Raw genomic sequence first — 22,238 nt, 5'->3', positions numbered from 1 at the left:
ACATTCTGAACTTCCAGACTTTTTGAGATCCAGAACAACTGGGGAGACACACTCAGAAGCTTTCACTGGCTGTATTAACCCAACTTTGTATAAGTCATTGATCATTTAAGATAATTTCTCCCAGGCACTAATAGGAGCAGTCCTCAATTGTTGTCTGATGGCAGTATTATTTTCTTTGAATTGACCTCTATGCAGAAAAACCTTAAACTTTGTCTGTTTTCTGAACACTGCCTTAAATTTTTGCAAATATATTTCCTCTAACAAACTGCCAGATACAGATATGTCCTACAATGGTGTCTCAAAATCCTCAAAGTAATAAACTGGATTCTCAGTATTAAAATTAAAGGTAATGCTAAAATGTCCTTGGTGAAATCCCCCCCAGACATTTGCACCCTAAATGAAAACATATACCTTCCCCAAAATTATCCTACCTTAAAACCCAATAGTTGTAAAAAAAATACCCAATTCGATGTCATTTTACTTCTTCTGTAGGCATAACAAACATAATTGTGCTCCAACTTTTTGTCCTTCAAAAAGATATGTCAGGTATATAGTGAATGGTGAACCACAGTCAGCCATAGTCTTTAAAAAATTTCCATCAATTTCAACTTTACAGTTTAGTGGTGAATACAGTTCCTTATCAATACCCAAAGCATGAATCTCCATGTCTAAAACTTTACCAACATTAGAAAGGTTTGAAACGTATATTACTTTAATAGAATCTCTGCATGTCAAGTATAAATAGATTCTCTCTGTAATGTTAACATTAGAACGATTTGCATCACTAGAAGAAACTCTTTTTCCAAATGAACATACTTCCCTATCATTTTCACCCATATCTATTGCATCCCACCAATCTCATTGGACTGAGATTCTTCAAGATTTACTTGAATATTATTAAACATAGTCGAAATCAAATGTACTTTAGCTTATGCTGAATGCTGACTTCCTAAATAATGGACACTCTCCAAATACTAATCTTTACGAAAATGTAAGAAAAAATGTCCAATTTTGCCACATTTAAAAAACTCTCTTCTTGAGGCAGGGCATGCTTGCTTGACAAACTGATGACCACATAAACCATATTTAGAACACTTATTCCTAGATGCATAACATTTTGAATTCATTTGAGATATATCTTGAAACTTTCGTTGTTTGTGCTTTTCCAGATAACTTAACACTTCTTACAGTATCAAGGTTGAATTTTGATGCATGATGCTCTTGAATGTTTAGTTTGAACATTAAATAACTACTTTATCATGAATATGAAGGTTACCAATATTTCCAAAATAACAACTGGCTGCCAAATCCCTAAATGCAGTGACATAAGTATAGAAAGTTAACCTCATCATGATGGTATGTTGTTCCTCAGTAAAATAAAGTTTTAACCTGTTTAGTGTTTCCGTGAAAAGTTATAATCTCTGGCATCACAGGAATATGTTGAAGAAGCGATGGTAGTTGCCAATAAATTCTCCCATTTTTCCCCTCGCATACATTGGTGTACAGGTTAATTGAGGAAAGGAGGAGCCTGGTTATTACAATGCATCTTTTAGTAAAGGGAATAGATCATTCTTAGCAGACAGTACATTACAAGATGAGAAGTAACATTTTGATGCACTTTATGCTCAGTAAATAAACTTAGTTTAAAGAGTAATCACTCACAACATATGGCTAGTGTAAATTAACAAAATGAAAACTGACCAGACCATTTGAAAATTACCAGTGTACATACTTGTGTATGCTAATGCTATTTTTCTAAGAGGTGTAGCTTCTCGGCTGGATCGTACTCTGCACTGCACTTCTAAGGTGACCATTACTCAATCTGCATAGGCCGGCCTACAGTCGTTGTGCCTGGATTCTGGCAGAAGCATAAAAATTCCCATAACTTCAGCCAGATATGCCACAGAGCAGACAATGGTTCCTTTGAAGGCCTGCTGACTTACGTCAGATGTCAGACTTAGCATCATAGTTGGGCCGATGTGTGAGCAAACAACAGAGCAGTGAGTTTGAATAGTGTAGTCACTTGCAAGTAGGTTCATCCAGAGGTAACTCACTGCCAGTGGTTTCATGCATGACATTTTGACCTCTCCTGCTAAGGAATGTATATTAGGTTATTGGGAGGAGCCGATGCACAAGCCACCAAGTTTTCAGCCAGTAGAGCTTAACTGCTGGAGCAAGCTATACATGCGAACTGAACTTGGAACATTACCTTGGGACATAAATAATAATTATTGCTTGGTGAGCTAACAACATACGAAGATTGCTAACCACACCTCATCAAGATAGTAAAAGACAGCAATTTTGACAAATGGTTGCAAGCCATCAGCTACACAACCTTCTTTCTGCCAGCCTTTTGTGACAAACCCGAACACAGGAGGCAATGTGGCATCCTCAGTCAAAGCATTCTATGATGCACCCCTCAACACCAATATCCATAAGGGCTACTAGAAACTCCATATATCACCATATAACATACTGTCACTCTGGTCAACACTATGCATTTGAATACAAGAAAGTTCGCCCTGTTGTCCCATCCTCATAGCCCCATATAGATACATACATGGGGAGGGAGGACACATGTATTCAGACACACACTATGGAGATGCTAGTAAACAGTATCACAGTATCACAACGAAGCACTCCTGCTTCTCCCCTGCCCCCTCACTCATGCTAGAAATCCACTAAAACACACACCGTAGACATGCAACATATGGAACGCAGAATAAACATAAACAGATCTCGGGGACACAAAAGATGTTTCAGTTAGGAGCACTATTTTTTTGCAATATATAACCAATGAGTATTACTTAAAGTCTGGATTATTTGAATCATGACCAAAGACTGATTTGCGTAATTACATTCTTTTGTAAGCATGCTATGATACTGACACTCCTGAGGCACAGCCGGGAGAATTAGCTTGCTAGCTTGTAACTGCTTTTAAACTTCACTGTATTTGTATTTTATTTGCACTTTCCCTTACCTTTGGGTATCTCTCCCTCGCAATCTTGACCAACAAACCCCGCGCTGCGGATCTAAGAGCTGCAGCGGGTTGACTACGACATCGCCGCCACTTCGCGCCAAGCCCTTGGTCACGCCCACTATCGAGAGGCCACGCCCATTTTGCCCCAGTCTGCAAAAAAGTCGCGCTGAGAACGAGACGCGCTCTATGCACAGCCGGGAGAATTAGCTTGCTAGCTTGTAACTGCTTTTAAACTTCACTGTATTTGTATTTTATTTGCACTTTCCCTTACCTTTGGGCATCTCTCCCTCGCAATCTTGACCAACAAACCCTGCGCTGCGGATCTAAGCGCTGCAGCAGGTTGACTACGACATCGCAGCCACTTCGCACCGAGCCCTTGGCCACGCCCACTAACGAGAGGCCACGCCCATTTTGCCCCAGTCTGCATAAAAGTCGCGCTGAGAACGAGCCGCGCTCTATGATACTGACACTCCTGAGGCACAGCCGGGAGAATTAGCTTGCTAGCTTGTAACTGCTTTTAAACTTCACTGTATTTGTATTTTATTTGCACTTTCCCTTACCTTTGGGCATTTCTCCCTCGCAATCTTGACCAACAAACCCCGCGCTGCGGATCTAAGCGCTGCAGCGGGTTGACTACGACATCGCCGCCACTTCGCACCGAGCCCTTGGCCACGCCCACTATCGAGAGGCCACGCCCATTTTGCCCCAGTCTGCATAAAAGTCGCGCTGAGAACGAGCCGCGCTCTATGATACTGACACTCCTGAGGCACAGCCGGGAGAATTAGCTTGCTAGCTTGTAACTGCTTTTAAACTTCACTGTATTTGTATTTTATTTGCACTTTCCCTTACCTTTGGGCATCTCTCCCTCACAATCTTGACCAACAAACCCCGCGCTGCGGATCTAAGCGCTGCAGCGGGTTGACTACGACATCGCCGCCCCTTCGCGCCAAGTCCTTGGCCACGCCCACTACCGAGAGGCCACGCCCATTTTGCCCCAGTCTGCCTAAAAGTCGCGCTGAGAACGAGCCGCGCTCTATGATACTGACACTCCTGAGGCACAGCCAGGAGAATTAGCTTGCTAGCTTGTAACTGCTTTTAAACTTCACTGTATTTGTATTTTATTTGCACTTTCCCTTACCTTTGGGCATCTCTCCCTCGCAATCTTGACCAACAAACTACGCGCTGCGGATCTAAGCGCTGCAGCGGGTTGACTACGACATCGCCGCCACTTCGCGCCAAGCCCTTGGCCACGCCCACTACCGAGAGGCCACGCCCATTTTGCCCCAGTCTGCATAAAAGTCGCGCTGAGAACGAGCCGCGCTCTATGATACTGACACTCCTGAGGCACAGCCGGGAGAATTAGCTTGCTAGCTTGTAACTGCTTTTAAACTTCACTGTATTTGTATTTTATTTGCACTTTCCCTTACCTTTGGGCATCTCTCCCTTGGCCACGCCCACTATCGAGAGGCCACGCCCCCACTCCCTACATCAATGAGTGATTCCCGGACGCGCAGCGGACGAGCGCAGCGGGCGCGCCTAAGGCAAGCCCGTCTGCGCACGTCCGCGACCGACCGGGACCTGGGGCCACGGGCTATGTCCAAAGGCACAGTTATTCGGCGGGAAAACTTATCTCCCTTAGACCTCCACCCCACCTCTGCCCTCCTATTGCTCCTCACATACGGAGACGTGCGGCTACGTACGGCATTTCTCAGGACACACCAGCTTACTCAAACGCCACACTTCGTAACACCTCATCGGTCAATGACTCTCAAATAAAGCTACGGTGCCTATATCTTAATACCAGATCTATGGTCAAGCATCAAACGGACATTTTCCTATTGCTTTCCACTGAAAAACCGGATATCCTCCTGGTCACTGAGACCTGGCTTTCCCAGGACTCACTACCGGACATTCTTGCAGCGCTTCCATCTGATTATTATATCATAGCTGAGAATCGTCCGGTGGGCAAAAGAGGTGGGGGAGTGGCAGCCATTATTCGTAAAGAGCATAAATTTACACAATTGCCCTCTCTGACCCTGTGTGACACGGAGAATATTGTAATGAAAATGGATACAGCTGGTGGGGCTTTATTGCTCGTCCTGCTCTATCGACCTCCCAAACCATGACTACCTTCCCAATGTCGCTGGCAGAACAGATGGCACATCTTGTGACCAAATATCCAAAAATACTCTTAGTCGGGGATTTAAACTATTGGTTTGATAATACTATCAGTGACCCTCAGGCGTTGGAACTCTCAGAATTACTCTCAAACATCAACCTAACTCAGCATATACACGTGGCTACGCACGAAAAAGGTCATACGCTAGACCAAATTTGGTTGCTTAACCTTCCCTGCTCATTATCATCTATTATGCCCTGCACCTGGTCTGATCATTCTTTTATCCAGTTTGCGCTAACTATTGGTGGATACATTAAAATCCCACCTCTGGCGGGCGGAGAAACTAGGAAATGGAAAGCCATTAATATACCTGCCTTTATTAAAACACTGACATCCACGGTACCAGTACCTAATAAGGAGGTAAACCTTATAGAAGAGGAGATTTCACACTGGCTCTTAAAGGCTACGGACTCCCATGTGCCCTTAACAAAATTTACACGGGCACGCACTAGGGATGCACATAAGTGGTTCACCTTGGATCTTAAGAATTTAAAACTCGAGGCACGTCAGAAAGAGAGAAAGTGGAGAGCAAAATATAAACCCCAAGATAAGGAGGAATATACTGCGGCTCGCAGAAATTATTTGAAGATTATTCTACAAAGCAAAATCAATTATTTCTCCGGGAAAATTTTAAACTCTCAAAATAAAACCAAAGACACTTTCAATATAGTAAATGACCTGTGTAATAGCGAAAGAACTGCGCTTCCTCTGACATCCTCGCAGGAGCTTTGTGACTCTTTAAACGACTTCTTTATAGATAAAATTGCAATCATAAAAAAGAATATTCAAAATCTCCCTGGTGGGGATCCTATTGAAGACATCTATTATAATCCAGCTACTCTAGATACTTTACCTCTTATTGATGAGAAGATCTTCTCAGAACTTCTTTCGCGTGTCAAGTCGGGCTCGCCTTTTGATAGCTGCCTCCCCCCCCATATCCTGAAGGAGGTGTGTTTCGCTATTCCATCAGGAATTCTTCCTCTTCTGAATGAATCACTCGGACAGGGTAAGGTTCCTGATAAGTTCAAAAATGCCACGGTGATCCCATTACTGAAAAAACCTGGAGCCGACCCCCTAGTTTTAGCCAACTATAGGCCTATTTCCCTTCGCCCTTTTTTTCTAAACTCCTGGAGGCACATGTATCCAGGTGCCTATCCAATTTTATTGAAAGTTCGGAATACTTAGAACCTAATCAAGCGGGATTCCGACCATCTCACTCAGCGGAAACTGTCATTTTGGCCGTCCAGGACACGTTAAGATCTAATGCTGATAAGGGTATCCATCAGGCCCTGGTACTCCTTGATTTGTCGGCCACGTTCGACACGGTTGACTATAATATTCTGATCAACCGTGTCGAGCAGGCCGACCTCAGGGGCCCCGCATTGAACTGGATTGCCTCTTTCATTACAAATCGCACACAGTCAGTGAGACTAGGTTCTTTCACAGCCTCCAAGATGTCATCTATCTGTGGCGTTCCTCAAGGCTCGTCACTTTCCCCTTTATTATTTAACCTTTATCTTCGTCCACTGATTTATTCTTTAAAAAATTACAAACTTACCATATACAACTATGCTGATGATCTTCAGTTAATCATTCCCCTAAATTCCCCGAATTCGGCCGCCAAATACTCAGCTGTAATATCACATATACAGAGATGGATGACACTAAACCATCTTAAACTTAACCCAGGCAAGACAGAATTGATCTTGCCTGGGGAAAGTGGACTGAGCTGGGGTCGACAGTTTTGGCCAACTGATATGGGAATTCCACCTACAAAGACCCAATCAGTCAAAAGCTTAGGGATAATACTCAATGAGGATCTATCTCTTAAAGGACAGGTAGGAATGGTGGTTTCCTCTAGTTTGTTTCAACTCAGGAAGATCGGGAAAATTGCCCACCTTCTAACACACTCTGCACTCATTCAAGTAGTGATTGCCCTTGTTCTCTCCCGGCTAGACTTTTCCAACAGTCTCTACTTGGGTCTTCCGATCGGCCTATTAAAACGCCTCCAGATGGTTCAAAACCAGGCAGCAAGGCTCATCTGGAAGCAACCAAAGTGGCAATCAATTAGAGCCGGGTTGGAAAAACTTCACTGGTTGCCAGTAGCCCAGCGAATTGCTTTTAAAGCAGGGTGCATCACCTTCAGGGCGCTCCATGATAATGGCCCTATCTTCATCAGGCTGTCCATTACTAACTACACACCTCAGCGCAACCTACGCTCTACACATCTAAGGCTTGCAAATGTCTCTTTATTTAAGAAGAAATGCCAAGGTGGCAGCTGCTTTCACCATCTGGCCGCCTCTTTCTGGAATGCTCTTCCACTTCATATTAGACAGAGCAATGATCTTCTGGCATTTCGAAAGTCTTTAAAAACTTGGCTCTTCCAACAGGCCTATGCTTAAGAATTGTGTCTAGTGTCTTGAACCTACAGCGCCAAGAAACCCAAGGGTGTACGTGCGCTCAAGAAATTGTTATTAACATAACATAACATATTAACATAACATTAATAATTATTAAAAGTGATGTACAGAATTATATTAAAGCAATGTAGTCTATTTTTAATAAAATGTATTGTTGCATTAATGTTTAAGTATTCATATTGCTGAAATATTTGATAATTACATTACAGATATGCACTATTTTATATATTTTCTTAACATTACATTATATTTATTTAAGTTTTTTAATATCTAAATTAATTTAATGTAACAATATTTCTTGTGAGCTTTTCTTTTAAGTCCGTATCTCCTTTGATTTATATGGGGGGGTGTTGCAGTACCAGTGGTTAGCCATATATGGTGTTGGACTTACTTCGTCTTTGAGATGAAGTACTTTACTACAGTTTTGGTCTCTTTTTGACTGTAGTAACTTTAGAACTGCAACTTTTAAATAGGAATGGGCTTACCCTTTTGTCTGTGGTTACACCTTCCTCCCTAAACCCCCTCCGTGATCCTCCCTTAACCCCTTCTTACTCCTCCCAATTCCCCTCCCTTTAGTAGTAAGCATTCTCCATTGTTCATCCACTCCCCTTTATCTCTCCCACATTTACTTCTTAAACGTATACTTATGTGTGCGAAGCCTCCACATTTGTGGTGGTGATCTCTGCACAGAAAAAAATAAAGGGGACGGAGATGTAAACGCAGCAGGTAGATTTGTAGATATCTAGTCCATAGTTATTTCTCATACAAAATCCAGTTGAAGAGATTGTAATCCCAATTCATATTCCAAACTAGGAATTTGGTATTTTGAATTTATTATATGATCTTTTTAATTGAGAACACAATAATTTAATTCCATCTCCTAATACATGTAGGGCCCGATTCACAAAGGTAAAATAAGATGAAAGTCTAACTTTACGACTTTGGGTATTCACAACGGGCATTTACTACTCGTAAATGCCATTTGTGATTACCGAAGTCGTAAAGTTCAACTTTTGGTATTCAGAAAGGGCATTTACATGTAGTAAATGCTCTTTGTGAACATCAAAAGTCGTAAAGTTAGACTTTCATCTCAGTTTACCTATGTGAATTGGGCCTGTAGTGTGCAATAGACCTTTACGTTAACTATTTTGGTGTGCATGTGTTTTACTTTGTTTTCTGTCCTTCACATATTTTTAAAATCAAGTTTTCAGCATTTTTACTCCTAATTGTCACTCATTTAAGAAACAATTTAGGGATTAACCTTGAAGTAATAGGATTATGAAATTTAAGCATGTGATACTTACTATTAGACTTATATCTGAAATATGGGGTCAGTGAGAAATTATCTCTTTCGGGTCTCTTTTCCGAGAACTTACAGCAATTTAGATGGTCTGAAAACACAGCAGATGCATTAGCTTGCAATATGTATTACAGAGAATCCGGTAAAAAATATTTGGGGAAACAATTACAACTTTATCATATTATAATTTATTGTGTATTATGCATTTAAACATGAGGATATTTGTAACCCTTTGAAAACCTATGTGTCTAGTATAATTGAGGGTGTTTTTGTATGTTATCAATATATATGTATTTATAGTGTTTTTATAACATTGAGTGGTACAAGTCACATTGTAACAATGGCAAATTCGGTTGTAGTAAATTAAAATTATGTTTATGTGTCTTTACAGCTCTGAAGAAACTGTTGTGAGTGGTACACCGCAAACATGTGTTAAATGTCTAGAAAGAGAGACTGTTGATGCTGATTTAAATGTGACTCTGAGTATTTCATTGATAGAAGGGAAATTATAATTCGGAAAAAATGACAAATTATGTGTCATATTGTTCAAATAAGAAATGTGATTTTAACCATTGATATTAAACTATTGAATTGATTAAACGTATTTTATAATGCAAACATAAATTACATATTTATGCTTTCAAAAGTTCCCTTTGTTGTTGGATTCTGTGTGACTTCACAGGGGTAATAAAAAATGTCCTGGCTATCATAACGAAAGTTTAAATTCTATTAACGCGAGGATTATGCTATTCTTTCTTCAATTTATTGAATAGCAGCCATGTATAGACAAGTAAAACAACTACTATTCCCATGAACCATAGGGAACAAACAGAAAACAATGACGAGTGTCCAAAGCTAAAGTGTCCCATCTTCTGCACCAATCACAGGTCCGCAGGGTGCTGATAGTCTTCTGTCCCTGACTACTCCTCCTCTTTCGTTGCTCGGTCAGTCCTTCAAGGACGCTTCAAGAATCCTGTTTGTTGGAATCGCTTGCAAGGAGCAAAGGCATAGCGTAAGGGACAGAAATGGCTATGGATCAACTGGGAAAAGCATCTCAAGTACAGTCACAAGAGTGTGTCAACAGACCAAACCAAACCAAGAAAAAACTTTACTTACTCCAATACGAGGGAGGGAAAATCAGCAAGGAACTTGTACCCTGGGTGGTGTAATCCTTGACTCCGAGTCCTTAATAGAATTGAAACTTTCGGTTACGATAGCTAGGAAATTTTTCATTCTATGTCAGGACTGGAGGCGAGGATTATGCTTGTTTAACACCTTGACTGCTAAGGCAATTCCCGCTGGGTGCTGATATTTTTGAAATCCCATTGATCATGACGAGCTCACCTTGTCATTAGCACAGTTCCAGTGTGCCTCATGACGAGCTGAGCTCGTCATGAGCATGGAACAGGTTAAAGCTTGCTCACAACCAAATGAGCCATATCAAAAACTAGTTTAAAGTAAAAACGCTTAAAGGTACAGTCGGAAGACCAATATGCAGCATTAAGAATGTCTTCCAGACAAGCTCCCTAAGGTAAATGCTTTGGAGGCCATTGCCGCTCAAGTAGAGTGAGCTCCAAACAGACAGAGGTCTACACCAGCCTCCTGCATCACCCACCAAACCCAACGGGTAATCATGGGCAAGGACACAGCCTTGTGTGGCTTTATAAGAGCGATGAGGAGCTGCAGCTCCCCAGGAAGTCTAAATTCTTCAGACATCTCCTCTTATGCCTTGAGGCAGGCCACCACACACAACTTTGGGGAATCTGGGAAAGCAGGGTAAGATATGGATGTCGTCCCACACTTGGTGCGTCTACAGATTGTAAAGGTAACCCCCGTAGGGGAAAAAATCCTACCAGACACGTCCAGGGCTCTGATGTCCGAAACATGTCTGCAGGTGACTAAGCAAAGGAGCATGGCCAACTTCGCTGAGAGTTCTTTCCTAGAGAAGAATCGGTTCAGCTGCCAGGACAGGAACAAGTTCAAAACCCGGTTGACGTCCCATAGTTTATAGTATCGCAGTTCTGGAGGCAAAGAAAGGCTAATGCTGCTAAGAAGACGACAGACCAAAGGATGTTCCCTAATGGGAGAGCCGTCCATGATAGTGTGGCCGGCTGAGATGGCTGAGCGGAAGATATTGATGGTCCTGTACGCCAAGCCCTCGTCCGCCAGGGTGGCCCAAAAATTCAGGATGGAAGTCACATCCGCTGCCACGGGATTGAAACTCCGTCGCAGACACCAAAGATCACCATCTTCTCCAGGTAGAATGATATTGTTTGACAGTGCTGTCCGCCCAAGCCTTGGACATGAATCTTTCAGCCGCTCCCAAAAGGCCTGGGGCCGCCCATCGTCCCCTGTAATCCGCCATGCCATCAGGGTTAGCGATCCCTGTTCGATCAACGGGTGAGGAAGTCCGTCTGGACTGAGAAGGAGAGTTGGAAAGTGGGGAAGAGGGATTGGAAAATCCCAAGAAAGTTCCAGTAGAACTGGAAAGCAAACTTGTGACCTCCAAATTGGCGAAATGAGCACCACATGCGCCCATTGTCGCCGTACCTGGGCCGAGACCCCGGTGATCATGGCGAACGGGGGAAAGACATAACCCGCTTCCTCCTGCCAGTTCTGCAGAAACTAGTTTGTTTTCTCCTCCAGGGGGTTTGGCTTCCAACTAAAGAACCAGGGAAGCTGGTGATCCAGGCGGGATGGAAATAGGTCTACTCAGAATGGGCCCCAGATATCCTGGAGGTCCACAAATACCCCCGGCTGTAGCTTCCAAAGGCTCACGTTGTGGAAATGATGGGATTGGAATTCTGCCACCTGGTTGTCCTGACCGGGGAGATACTCTGCTGAGACAGAGATTTGATGGTCCAGGCAATACTGCCAAAAGTTCACTGCTAGGTCTGAGAGGGCCTTCGAACGCGTGCCCCCGAGATAGTTTATATATCGGACCGCCGAGATATTGCCCATTTTGAGGAAGACACAGGACCAATTCGAATCCTTGCTCCAGCACTGGATTGCAAACGAGCCCGCCAAAAGCTCCAGACAGTTGATGTGTAACTGCTGCTCTTGCCTCACCTCCCGTGGTGAAGTCGCCACATCTCGCGCCCCAGCTAGATCCGCTCGTGTCGGACTCGATAATGATATCTGGCACGGAACCAAAAATGACTCTTCCATTCCAGGCTTCCGTGTTGGATAGCCACCATTGGAGTTCCTCCTTGACGTCCGCTGAAAGACCCACCTTGTGGGAATAAGAGAGGCCCTTGCGCAGGTGGGTAGCCTTGAGGCGTTGGAGGGCTCTGTATTGGAACCGCCCAGGAATATAGCCTGGATTGAGGCTGATAGAAGGCCCACTATGCGAGTAAGTTGCCTGAGCGAGACCTGAGGCTGGGCGATAGTCCTCTGAATCCCGTGATGGATTTTAGTCAGTTTGCGGGAAGGGAGGCTGAGGGTGGACTCCACTGAGTCGAGGGAAAACCCAAGAAAAACTACTTTCTGAAATGGAACCAGAGTGAACTTGGCCTCGTTGATCACCAAACAGAGGCTCTGAAGGAGATTGACGGCCATCTGGAGATGACGAGAGAGTGTCGGGGTCTGGAGCCATCAGGAGGATATCGTCTAGGTAGATGATAAGTCTCATGTCCGAGGCCTGTAAATGTAAATGTACAGGAATTTATATAGCGCAAATCACCAAGCGGTTTCTAAGTGCTTGCTTAGGGAACCCGTCCTGGTATTCCCCTGTGAGATAACCCCGGCAGGTTATCCGCAAGGTGAAAGCCAGGCATCCCACCACGAGGGGCCGTTGTGGAGATTAAGCAAGCTATTGCCCAGAGTCGCAGAGTGTGAACCCATGAATCGAGTAGGCACCGGAGCGAGAATTGTCAAGTCCATGGACATTTTAGGACTGAAGTCTCCGCCGAGCCAGGAATTGAACCCTGGTCCCAGGCTGACCTCTGCTTCCAGGTCTGCCTCCTCTAACCAGTGAGCCACACTTCTCCACTGTAGGCCTTCGATGACTGGTCGGAGAAACTTGGTAAAACACCAAGGGATGGAGGACAGACCGAATGGAAGAACGGCAAACTCATACACCCTGTCCTGCCAGCAAAACTGTAGAAACTGCCTGTGGGGCTGAAAGATTGATATCGCGAGGTAGGCGTCCTTAAGGTCGAGGTGCACCACTCAGTCATTGGAACAAATAATATTGTGAAGCAGATGGATACCCTCCATCTTGAAGTGACGGTAGACCAGCCACTCGTTGAACTCGTGCAAATTGATGACCGGCCTTTGGCCCCCATCTGGCTTGTCAACCAGAAAGAGGTTGCTGAGAAAACCTCTGGGATTCGGCCGCGATTCCGTAATTGCTTCCTTGTACAGAAGAGACTGAACATCTTGGTCGACTGACGCAACGTCTGCTGCAGAGAAGCGTGTGGGCACGGTGGCACGGGGTGCGTAGGTTCCCCTTGAAACTCTATGTGAAAACCCCAAACGGTTTGCAACACCCAGGCGTCCCCTGATGGAAGTCCAGACCGGGAAAAAATGCGCCAGACGGCACCCCACTTTTAGAAGGGAAGACGGAATAACACTCACTGGAGAAAGGGAACAAGGGGAAACCCTCACCGGAAGAGCTGGAGGCCTCTGTTCTTGCCTCGTCTTCCACGCTTGGGGTAAAAATTGCCAAAGCGGGCCTGGTCTTGATACTGCCCAGAGGAGCCTTGAACCCAGTGCTAGTTAGGGCGGCCGGACGAGCGGCCCCGTCCTCGTCTGGCCCACTCGGAAAACCAGCGGACGAAACACTTTCCTGATAGAGGATTGGGCCTTGTCGAGGGATGTGAAGGTATTGACAGACCTCCTTAACTCTTTAATAAAAGGTTCACCAAATAGGCCGCCCTGAGCGATCGCACCCACCTCCAAGTCGGCCAGGTCCCCCAACTTGGGGTCGACCTTGATGATCAGGGATCTGTGCCGCTCAGTGGAGATTGCACAGTTGACGTTTCTTAGAAACAACACCACGCGCTGGGCCCAGGACAAAAGGTGGTCAGGCGAAATCAGTGAACCCGAGGCTTTGGCCTCCTTGGCCATGTCCAATATTTTGGGGATGAGGCCCAAAATGTCTAACAACTTGTCTTGACAGGCGTTCCAAGACCTGTCCATGCCTTTCTTGGGGTCTTTGAGAAATTTCTGGAGGAAAGTAGCCAGTCTGGGGTGAATGTCCGGAGTGGCGGCTACCTTCCCATTAAGGGAGGGGCGGGAGCATTCTGCCCGAAGACAATGACGGTTCGCAGGCTCAAGGGGCCGGCGGATCTGACTGGCCACATATTGTGTGACCTTTTCCGAGGGGGCCCAGTCGGAGGATCTTGGGTGGAGTTTATCTTCCGGGTTCAACATGTCCGCACAGATGTTTTGCCCATCGGAGGAAGAATCATTTTGCCCATCAGAGGCAGGCGCGGGGTGAGAGGAATGCCGCCAAGGGCGTAAAGGCTCAGTACCGTCACCATCATCACCCTGGTCCGCATCCCCAGCGGACGCCGGAGGAGCAGTGCTGGCCAGTAAAGCCTGTTTAAGGCTGTCAAAAGCATCGGAGTCTACCCCAGCATCTCTAGCGTGTTTGGCTGGAGGAGGTTGGCGGTCCGCAAGCAGGCCGCTAGTGGAAGGGACAGCTGGAAGAGACTGGGCGGCCCTGGAGAGCCTGTCACAGGCCTTTTAAATTTCACAACCTCTATTCAAGGGGTGTCATAGCCTGTTCCACCGCCTTATATATGGACGCCTCCAGAGCATCGTAAAAATCCTCATCTCACTGAAGGGCAGAAAGAAAAAACCTCCTCCCACTGATTGTCCTGACAGATGTCCTCTTGATAATCCTCCATTATATTCAGGAAATAGCTTAAGTAATTGTATATGAGGGTAGGACCGTACAAGGTAGATAAATATTGTAAGGAAGGTATGACTGTACCAGGTCGGAAATGAAGGAGAGGCGGGGCGCCTCAGAATATAGGGGGGCTGGGTGTCAGCCTATAATAAGGGCGGGCAGTTCTCTCAATACATTTTGGGCCTGGAGCCGGGACCCAACAGCCAAGGTGCCAAAGGTAATCTGAAGGGCAGCCTGCAAATAAGGGTCCCAGCAGACACTGTCTGCAATACAGACTCTAGAGCATAATAACTGAAAATCTAATGATACTGACCCCCAAATAACGTTTTTATTGTGACATTAGCCATCATGCTAATACTCTCTCCCTGTATGTTTGCCTTGTGATACATGTTGTATGTCCAGGTTTGCTTGGTGAGGGAATCCCCCTCGCACACGTATAGCAGCTTAGAGAGTGCTTCACATATTCCAACCAAAACACTCACGTAATATTTATTTGCACTTTCACTATTTTACGGTCCTGAGGGAAGCAAGTTTTAAATACAAAGGCCTGGCTGAAACATGGAGACCACACCTGGATGTAGGAGGCCCTAATACATACTCCTTTCACATTCACCAGCCTTTTTAAACGCTAACAGAGGCCCAGTTATTAAAGTCTAATTAACCCTCGGGTACTGGGACCACTGCATAGCTTTTTAACTATCACTATTCATGTCACCACACTGCACACTCAGTTACATACCTGCTTCGTTGTAACCAGGCGTAATAGCACACCCGGGACACACTTGGTGTCACTGGGTGGGCCCGATGATGAAGCATGCCACCAACTAGGTTGGTGGGTGAGGGCTTCATGAAAAAACCTGATGGTTTGTGCTTCAACATACAGCTCTGAGTCCTGTATATAATTTCACAATAACCTAGTCCTTTTTGATCACATATAAACCCTGGGAATACGGACTAGCTACCTAGTCCTTTCTCTCTTTCTTGATAAACGGCAGGGTTATAGTAGTAGCAGGGCTGCTGACTCAGACTGTTGCAAGTATGTGTTGTTTATTCCTTAAGTTACCACTTATTATCGGGAGTTAACTTTATGTTACTATGCCAAATCGTTATAGAATTTATTCCACGCATGTCTCTGAAAACTCTTCCTGTTTACTAGAAAGGGAAGATTAGTCACTGGAGTTTGATACTTTCATTGTATCTGTGTCTGAGTCATAGTTCATGCATGGTGGTTCAGTTCTTTGACATTCAAGGAGATCTGATTATTCACCTAAAAATTCATCAGGATTACATAATGGATTAGAATATGTTCTCTTTACTCCTACTTGCATTAATAATTATCAATATGCGCAGTTGCTCCACTCAGAATTATGAGTTCAGCATTTTTTCATCCACAAGGGTGGGATAAAAAAATGCATCCTCATTTTAGAGGAAAACTTGTAATAGGTGATGTTTATCGGACTCAAATAAATGATGTACCTAATGGTGTTGTTATTTATCAGTTGTTTATAAATATTCCTCCTTATACCGGGCTACACGTAATGATGATCTTTAAGATTGTTTGCACAATAAACCATAGTCCTTTTTTTCTGTTTTAAGGGGATGTTCCAAGTTCTATGCCAAGTGTATAGTTAACATTGTAATGTGTTCTGTATTCCTATGTTCTCATCTTTGCCAGTTGAGATGTACTGGCTCTGACTAGTATGTGACTAATGCATGGCCTCCTGCTAATATGTGTTCCTAAACTGGATTTGTCTCATTTTAGCTCATTACAACTATGGGTGGAGTATGTTATGCTTGTGTCAGTTAGAGATAAGTGGTTGACTTTCAGCTTTGGCGATTACCTGGGAATGACATAGAACAAGTGTAGAAATACATAGCATTATTGGTGACCAGTCGTTAATGTGGTTCCCGAAGCAAAGATGGATAATTGATTTCACTGTAAATAAGTGTTAAGTCTGATGCAGGTAGTTGAGTTGCTTGAAAAACTTTGGACATAGGGCCCAGATGTATGAAACATGAAACGCTCCAGTTTGGCGCTTGCAACCATGAAAATGCTTTTCCGATGTACTAATCCCACTTAAGAAGTCACAAAAGTTTTTCTAGTCCTCAAATGGGATTGTGGATGGAGACCGATTCCGTATCTGGAAGGGGCGTGTTGTGGGTATCCCTTCAAAAGTATGAATCGGTATGATATTTATTGATGGTTTGTGACCGAAATTTGGTTGCAAAACATTGGAAAATGACCAACACTTCAATGGACTTCTTCAAGACTACTAATTAAAGCTGGATGCCCCCACACCCTTGGAGACAACGCCCAGGGTGTCAGAGTCATTAGGAATGGCATCCTGAAACACGGCTTCCTTTCAGCAAACTCTTAGTGTCTTCAGTGGGAAGGTATTCAGATCTTTGCTTGCGGAGATCTCCAAGTATGGCAACAATATGTTTGCTGCTGTGTTGATTGCCCGTTACTCAAAGTGGATTGAGGTATCTTTTGACGGTCATCCAATCACATGGAGTGTTTTCAGTTTCATGACTAGCATGATTTCCCTGAAAGCTTTCCCAAGGTACCTAATGTCTGATAATAAGGTGTAGTTAATTTACAGTGAAGTGCAGATATTTGTAAAACCGTCTGGAATTGCTCAGAATAGGAGTGCTTTATAAATCCAGGAGGGTAATAGGCTGGTAGATTTAAACAACAACATTGGTGTGTTAACATGTTTAGTGTGCGTTTTTTTAGCAGTGGCTGGATAATGTTGTTGGCACACAGCAATACACCCTATTAACCTACAACCCCGTCACCTCTTGTCTGTCATGAGCGCCCCACTGAGCCTAATGCCGATAACGGGTGCGGTCAGTGAATGGAGCGCTCTTCGGGCTTCATCACAGATTTTCCGCCTAGCCTTTCCGGCACTCCAGTTTTTTCTTCACTTACCTGTTTCCTCGCTGTGTACGCTGTCGGGTAATGGGGACATCTCTGGTGCGTTTGTGCTGCAACAGGAGGAGTCTTCTCTTCCGGGTGGCAGTCTTCTTTAAGGGCTTCAGCTGTTCTTGGCGTTCCCTCACCAACTGTTCCTTGCTCACTACAGCTTCTCCTGGACCGCGCTCCCAATATTCTTTTTTCTTCACCAAACCTGTATGGAGAGAAAGGAGAAGAATTTATGTAAAGAATCCTAGCATCCCAAATTATGGTAGGATTGAGAAATAGTATTTCTAAACAATATTCTACTTATCAGATTTCCTACATGCCACGCAGTGTGGTTTTGAGTCTCTTCTTTGGTTCTTCTACATCTTCTCTTATGCTGGAAAATAAGAGAGTTGTAATAGGTTATTTTCCTAAATCCTAAGGATAGCCTAATCTGACCCAGCACCTTTTTGAGTAGCGTTTCTCTTCATTTCTCCTGTCTAGAAAATGTGTTTTTTGTTTTTTCCTTGTAGTATCCGGATAGATATATTTGTAGGTCTAGTGGATATATTTGGTGGCCTTTTTTTAAGGTTAATACTGTTCACGCTTTTCATAAATTGAATACCAGGTTCTGCAGCCCTAATGTTAATGCTTAGTACCTTTTATTCTTGTAGACAAAACAGTTCTAAGTTAATTTCTGCACATCTATATCTTCACTTGAATTGGAAGAGGGATGTTTATCAGGTTTATCACTGCTACATATACATCACGTTATTATTAATACAACCTTTCTCTGTATGCATGAATATTGCTTACTGGATTTATTTTCACATAGGATGTATCGGCAATCAACCCCTTAAGAATATCATGCCATCGTGTTTGACTCCTTCTTCCTTTCCTTGTTTTGTCCTCCCCTCTTCCCCACTTTCACCTCTTTAACTTTCACTGTATTCGGCTGATTTGGTGTGTGAGGGAAGTTGGGATCCGGCATCTGTTCAGCTCCCTCGCCTTTGCAGAAACACCAGGTGAGCTCCACATTGTCCTGTTGTGGGGCCAGCAGACAATCATGATATCATGGTTTGATAACCTGAGTGGTTATGCAGAGCATTGATGTGGTTGGAGAAGAAGTTGGCATTAAAGACAATGTCGCAGGATGTGTAATAGTAGTATGCGCTGATATAATTGACTGCAGTGTGTCAAGAACTGGACCATAAAAGTGATTGTAAGATCAAAATCAAGTTACCAACTGTTGGTATAGCGAGTTTGTTTAAGTTTGGTATGGCCAGGATTAATCAGAAAGTCAAGAGTCTATTGGTTCATGTAGGTGATGACTGGAGGCGAATGTTGAGAGGGTGGTTAAACTAAGGTAGGATCTCGTGTAGGGCTATGGGGGAAAACCCAGTCTGAATGTGGATTCGGGTAGTTGCTGAGTCCAACATTTATATAGTACAAAGGTATGCTTTTATTTGATGTACTCCTACCTAGAACAAAGACATTGGATACATTTTTTTTATAAGAAAAATAATATTTAATTTTAATATAGAAAGTATTGCTCCATCATGGTGGTCACAATGTATACAATGTTTAAAATATATAATCACCTCATACTGAACCTCCCACCTCTGAATAGTATGCAGTATGCTGTCAGCATTATCAGCCCGATCTCTTCATCCCATGGTAATCCCCCACTTTCTCCAAATGGTGTTGTATTTACGGGGACATCCATGTGTTGTGTATATTGTCTCTTCTTGCTTCGCGCACCAGTCCATGCCTTTCCTCTATTCTGCGACGGATGGGGCTCCAGTGGATTTCCAGTGTTTGAATATGTCTCTCTTAGCTAACAATGTACGCAGCCCCCCTCCAGCGTCTTACATCCCCGGGGTCCTTCCAACTCTTCTTCCAGGATGCCTAGTAGGTCGACCCTGGGAGTGGCCTCAATGTGTGTTCCCACCACCCTTAAAAGAGAAGTGAATATCCATATCCAATAGTGTTGTATTATTGTGTATGATCATGTCATGTGATAGATGTCCCCTTTGGTTTCTGGGCATCTAAAGCAGGTGGACGTTGTAAGTGCACAAGTTCTCCATAACCAGAGGGGCTTCAGGTAGGTTTGGTTCGAGTAGTTAAGCAGAATAAGTCGGAGCCGTCAGAGATTGCTTGAATAAGGGATGTCATACAGGTGTCTCCCTAGTCTCTGCCTTCCTAGAGGCCCACCCATTGCTCACACTTTGCCCACAGGAGTCCCATCAGGTACGGGGAGTGTATTACCAGAGCCTTGCATATTTGTGAGATCCCACATTTTCCCAGAGGACCCATAATCAGCTGTGCCTCCAATGGGTAAAGTCAGGGATATTGTGGAGGGCCTCTCAGTAGTCAGTGAGGGCATGTCTGAGGTGTAAATATTGATAAAACTATGATGTGTGCATGTGGAACTCATTTTGAAGGTCTTGAAAGGGCCTGATGTGGTCCCCTTCCCAGACATCAGGTAATTTGTTATCTTCAAATACTTCGATTTTTCAATGAGTGTTTCATCTTGATTTGTGCAGGTTCCTGGTTGTAAATTCTAGTAAAAGAAAGATGTGCTATCCTAGAATTATTTCATAGTGTATTACTTGTGCCATGATCTGTCTTTATCAGCATCGGTCCCTAGAAGACTGCCGAAGCGGCAGTCTCCTGGCCGCCGTTTTCTGATATTCCCATTGGCCCAGTGGCTGTGTTTCTGACAGGATGGAATATGTTTTCATATGTGTTGATGCAGGTGTGTATATTTTGATTAAACAATTTTTAAATGTACACATGTGCTTGATACATGTGAAAAAATAGCTACTGCAAGTACTTTCGCATTGCTGGAGCCTGGGCCATATGTGCCCAGTTCAGTCAATGGGTAAATAGTGAGAAACAAGCTTACCAGGATTTCAGTGCCAACAGGGTCGTTTACTTCGGGGTCAATATGCTACTGTGAAGGGAGGGGCCTGGAGGAAGGAATCCACATGGGAGATTGAAGGAAAGAAAAAGAAATGGGTGAGTATGAACCCTAGGTACTTCAATTCCATCCACTCAAAGCCGATGGTCTTCCTGCCACGGTTGGCTTGTGAAATTGCAAACTCATAATTCCGACGGCAGGGAACTATTTACCGCCCTATGGCAGCTGCTTTCCTTCTACCGCTGTAGCGGCAGTCTCAAAATGAATGTCGGTGTCGGCTGTTCTCCTGTGGTCTTTCGATCGACAGACTACCAACATCGTAATTCAGCGGTCAGACCGCCAACTGCGCGGCCGTCAGTCTGATGCCGACATGCCGGCGGTCCCAAGACCGCCAAACTCGTAATCAGGCCCCATATTCCTAATCTGTAAATGGAGTTCTCAGGCACTGTATTTTTTGTAGAGCAAATGGTAACTCTTACTACCTGCTCTAAGAGGTACATATGATTCATATTTAAATGCTCAGACAATTAAACAAATAGTTGGGTATGAGTTAGAGTACTTGTAGGATAGAGTAGTCTTCGTGAAAACATGCATTGCCGAACAGAGAAAATAGTCATAACGTATGGTTTCAAAATGAAGTATTGGGTTAGAAGATTCCAATTCCGGTATCTAGAAATAAGTAAAAAATGATCAATTCATGCCTTTAATCAATCAATCAAGCAATCAGGGTTTTGTAAAATGCATGACTCACCCGTGAGGGTCTCAAGGCATTAGGGGTGGGTATGAGCAGCTCCGTTGGGGTCATTCGAAGACCCAGGTCTTGAGGTCCTTCCTGAATTGGTGCAGTGTCAGGCTCCGTCGGAGGTGAAGGGGGAGTTCGTTCCAGGTCTTGGCTGCGAGGCAGGAGAAGGATATTCCACCTGCTCTGGTCCTGCAGAAGCATGGATGGTGTTTAGGGAGTTGTCGGCTGAGTGGAGGTTTCTCTTGGGGGTATGGAAGGAGATTCAGTCATTGAGGTATTGCGGCTCAGTGTTGTGTAGGGCTTTGTAGGCATGTGTGAGCAGCTTGAAAGTTATTCTTCATTCGACGGGGAGCCAGTGGAGGTCACGGAGGTGTTGGGTGATGTGATTGTGCCGTGGGATATTGAGGAAGGCTGCGGTGTTCTGAACGGTCTGGAGTTTGCAGAGGAGTTTTTTGTTGATTCCGGCATAGAGCGCGTTGCCGTAATCCAGTCTGCTGGTGTTGAGTGCGTGAGTGACTGGAGTCGGTGGATCCAATCCACTTGAACATCTTGCGTAGTATGTGTAGGGTGTTAAAGCATGCGGAGGGGACAGTGTTGATCTGGCAAGTCATGATGAGTCCATTATAATGCCGAGGATGCGTGCATGGTCCGTTGGGGTGGGTGGGATTCCGAGGGATTCCGAGGGCAGGGGGCCACCATGCAGAGGGGGTGGAGCCGAGGATGAGGACTTCTGTTTTCTCTGTGTTGAGTTTCAGGCAGCTGTTCCTCATCCAGGCTTACATACCTTCTTGAAAATTGTGGCTGGTGATGTCAGGTTCCTTGGTGAGGATGAGCTGGGTGTCATCGGCGTAGGAGATGATGTTGAGCCTGTGGTTTCTAACGATGGTTGCGAGGGGGGCATGTAGACATTGAAAAGTGTGGGGCTGAGGGAGGAT

The 22,238-nt window shown here is 44.4% G+C and overlaps 1 protein-coding gene across 9 annotated transcripts in view; it reads left to right on the top strand.

Annotated features, from left to right (window-relative positions):
- Positions 1-22,238, top strand: part of HFM1 (helicase for meiosis 1) — a 4,349,684-nt gene that overhangs the window by 1,135,319 nt on the left and 3,192,127 nt on the right. The gene's annotated exons all lie outside the window — the stretch shown is intronic.

Source organism: Lissotriton helveticus, chromosome 1_1 (assembly GCF_964261635.1).
Source record: "Lissotriton helveticus chromosome 1_1, aLisHel1.1, whole genome shotgun sequence".
Taxonomy (NCBI): domain Eukaryota; kingdom Metazoa; phylum Chordata; class Amphibia; order Caudata; family Salamandridae; genus Lissotriton; species Lissotriton helveticus.
Note: the sequence above shows the minus strand (reverse complement) of the source record. Positions and strands in the feature narration are given on the sequence as shown.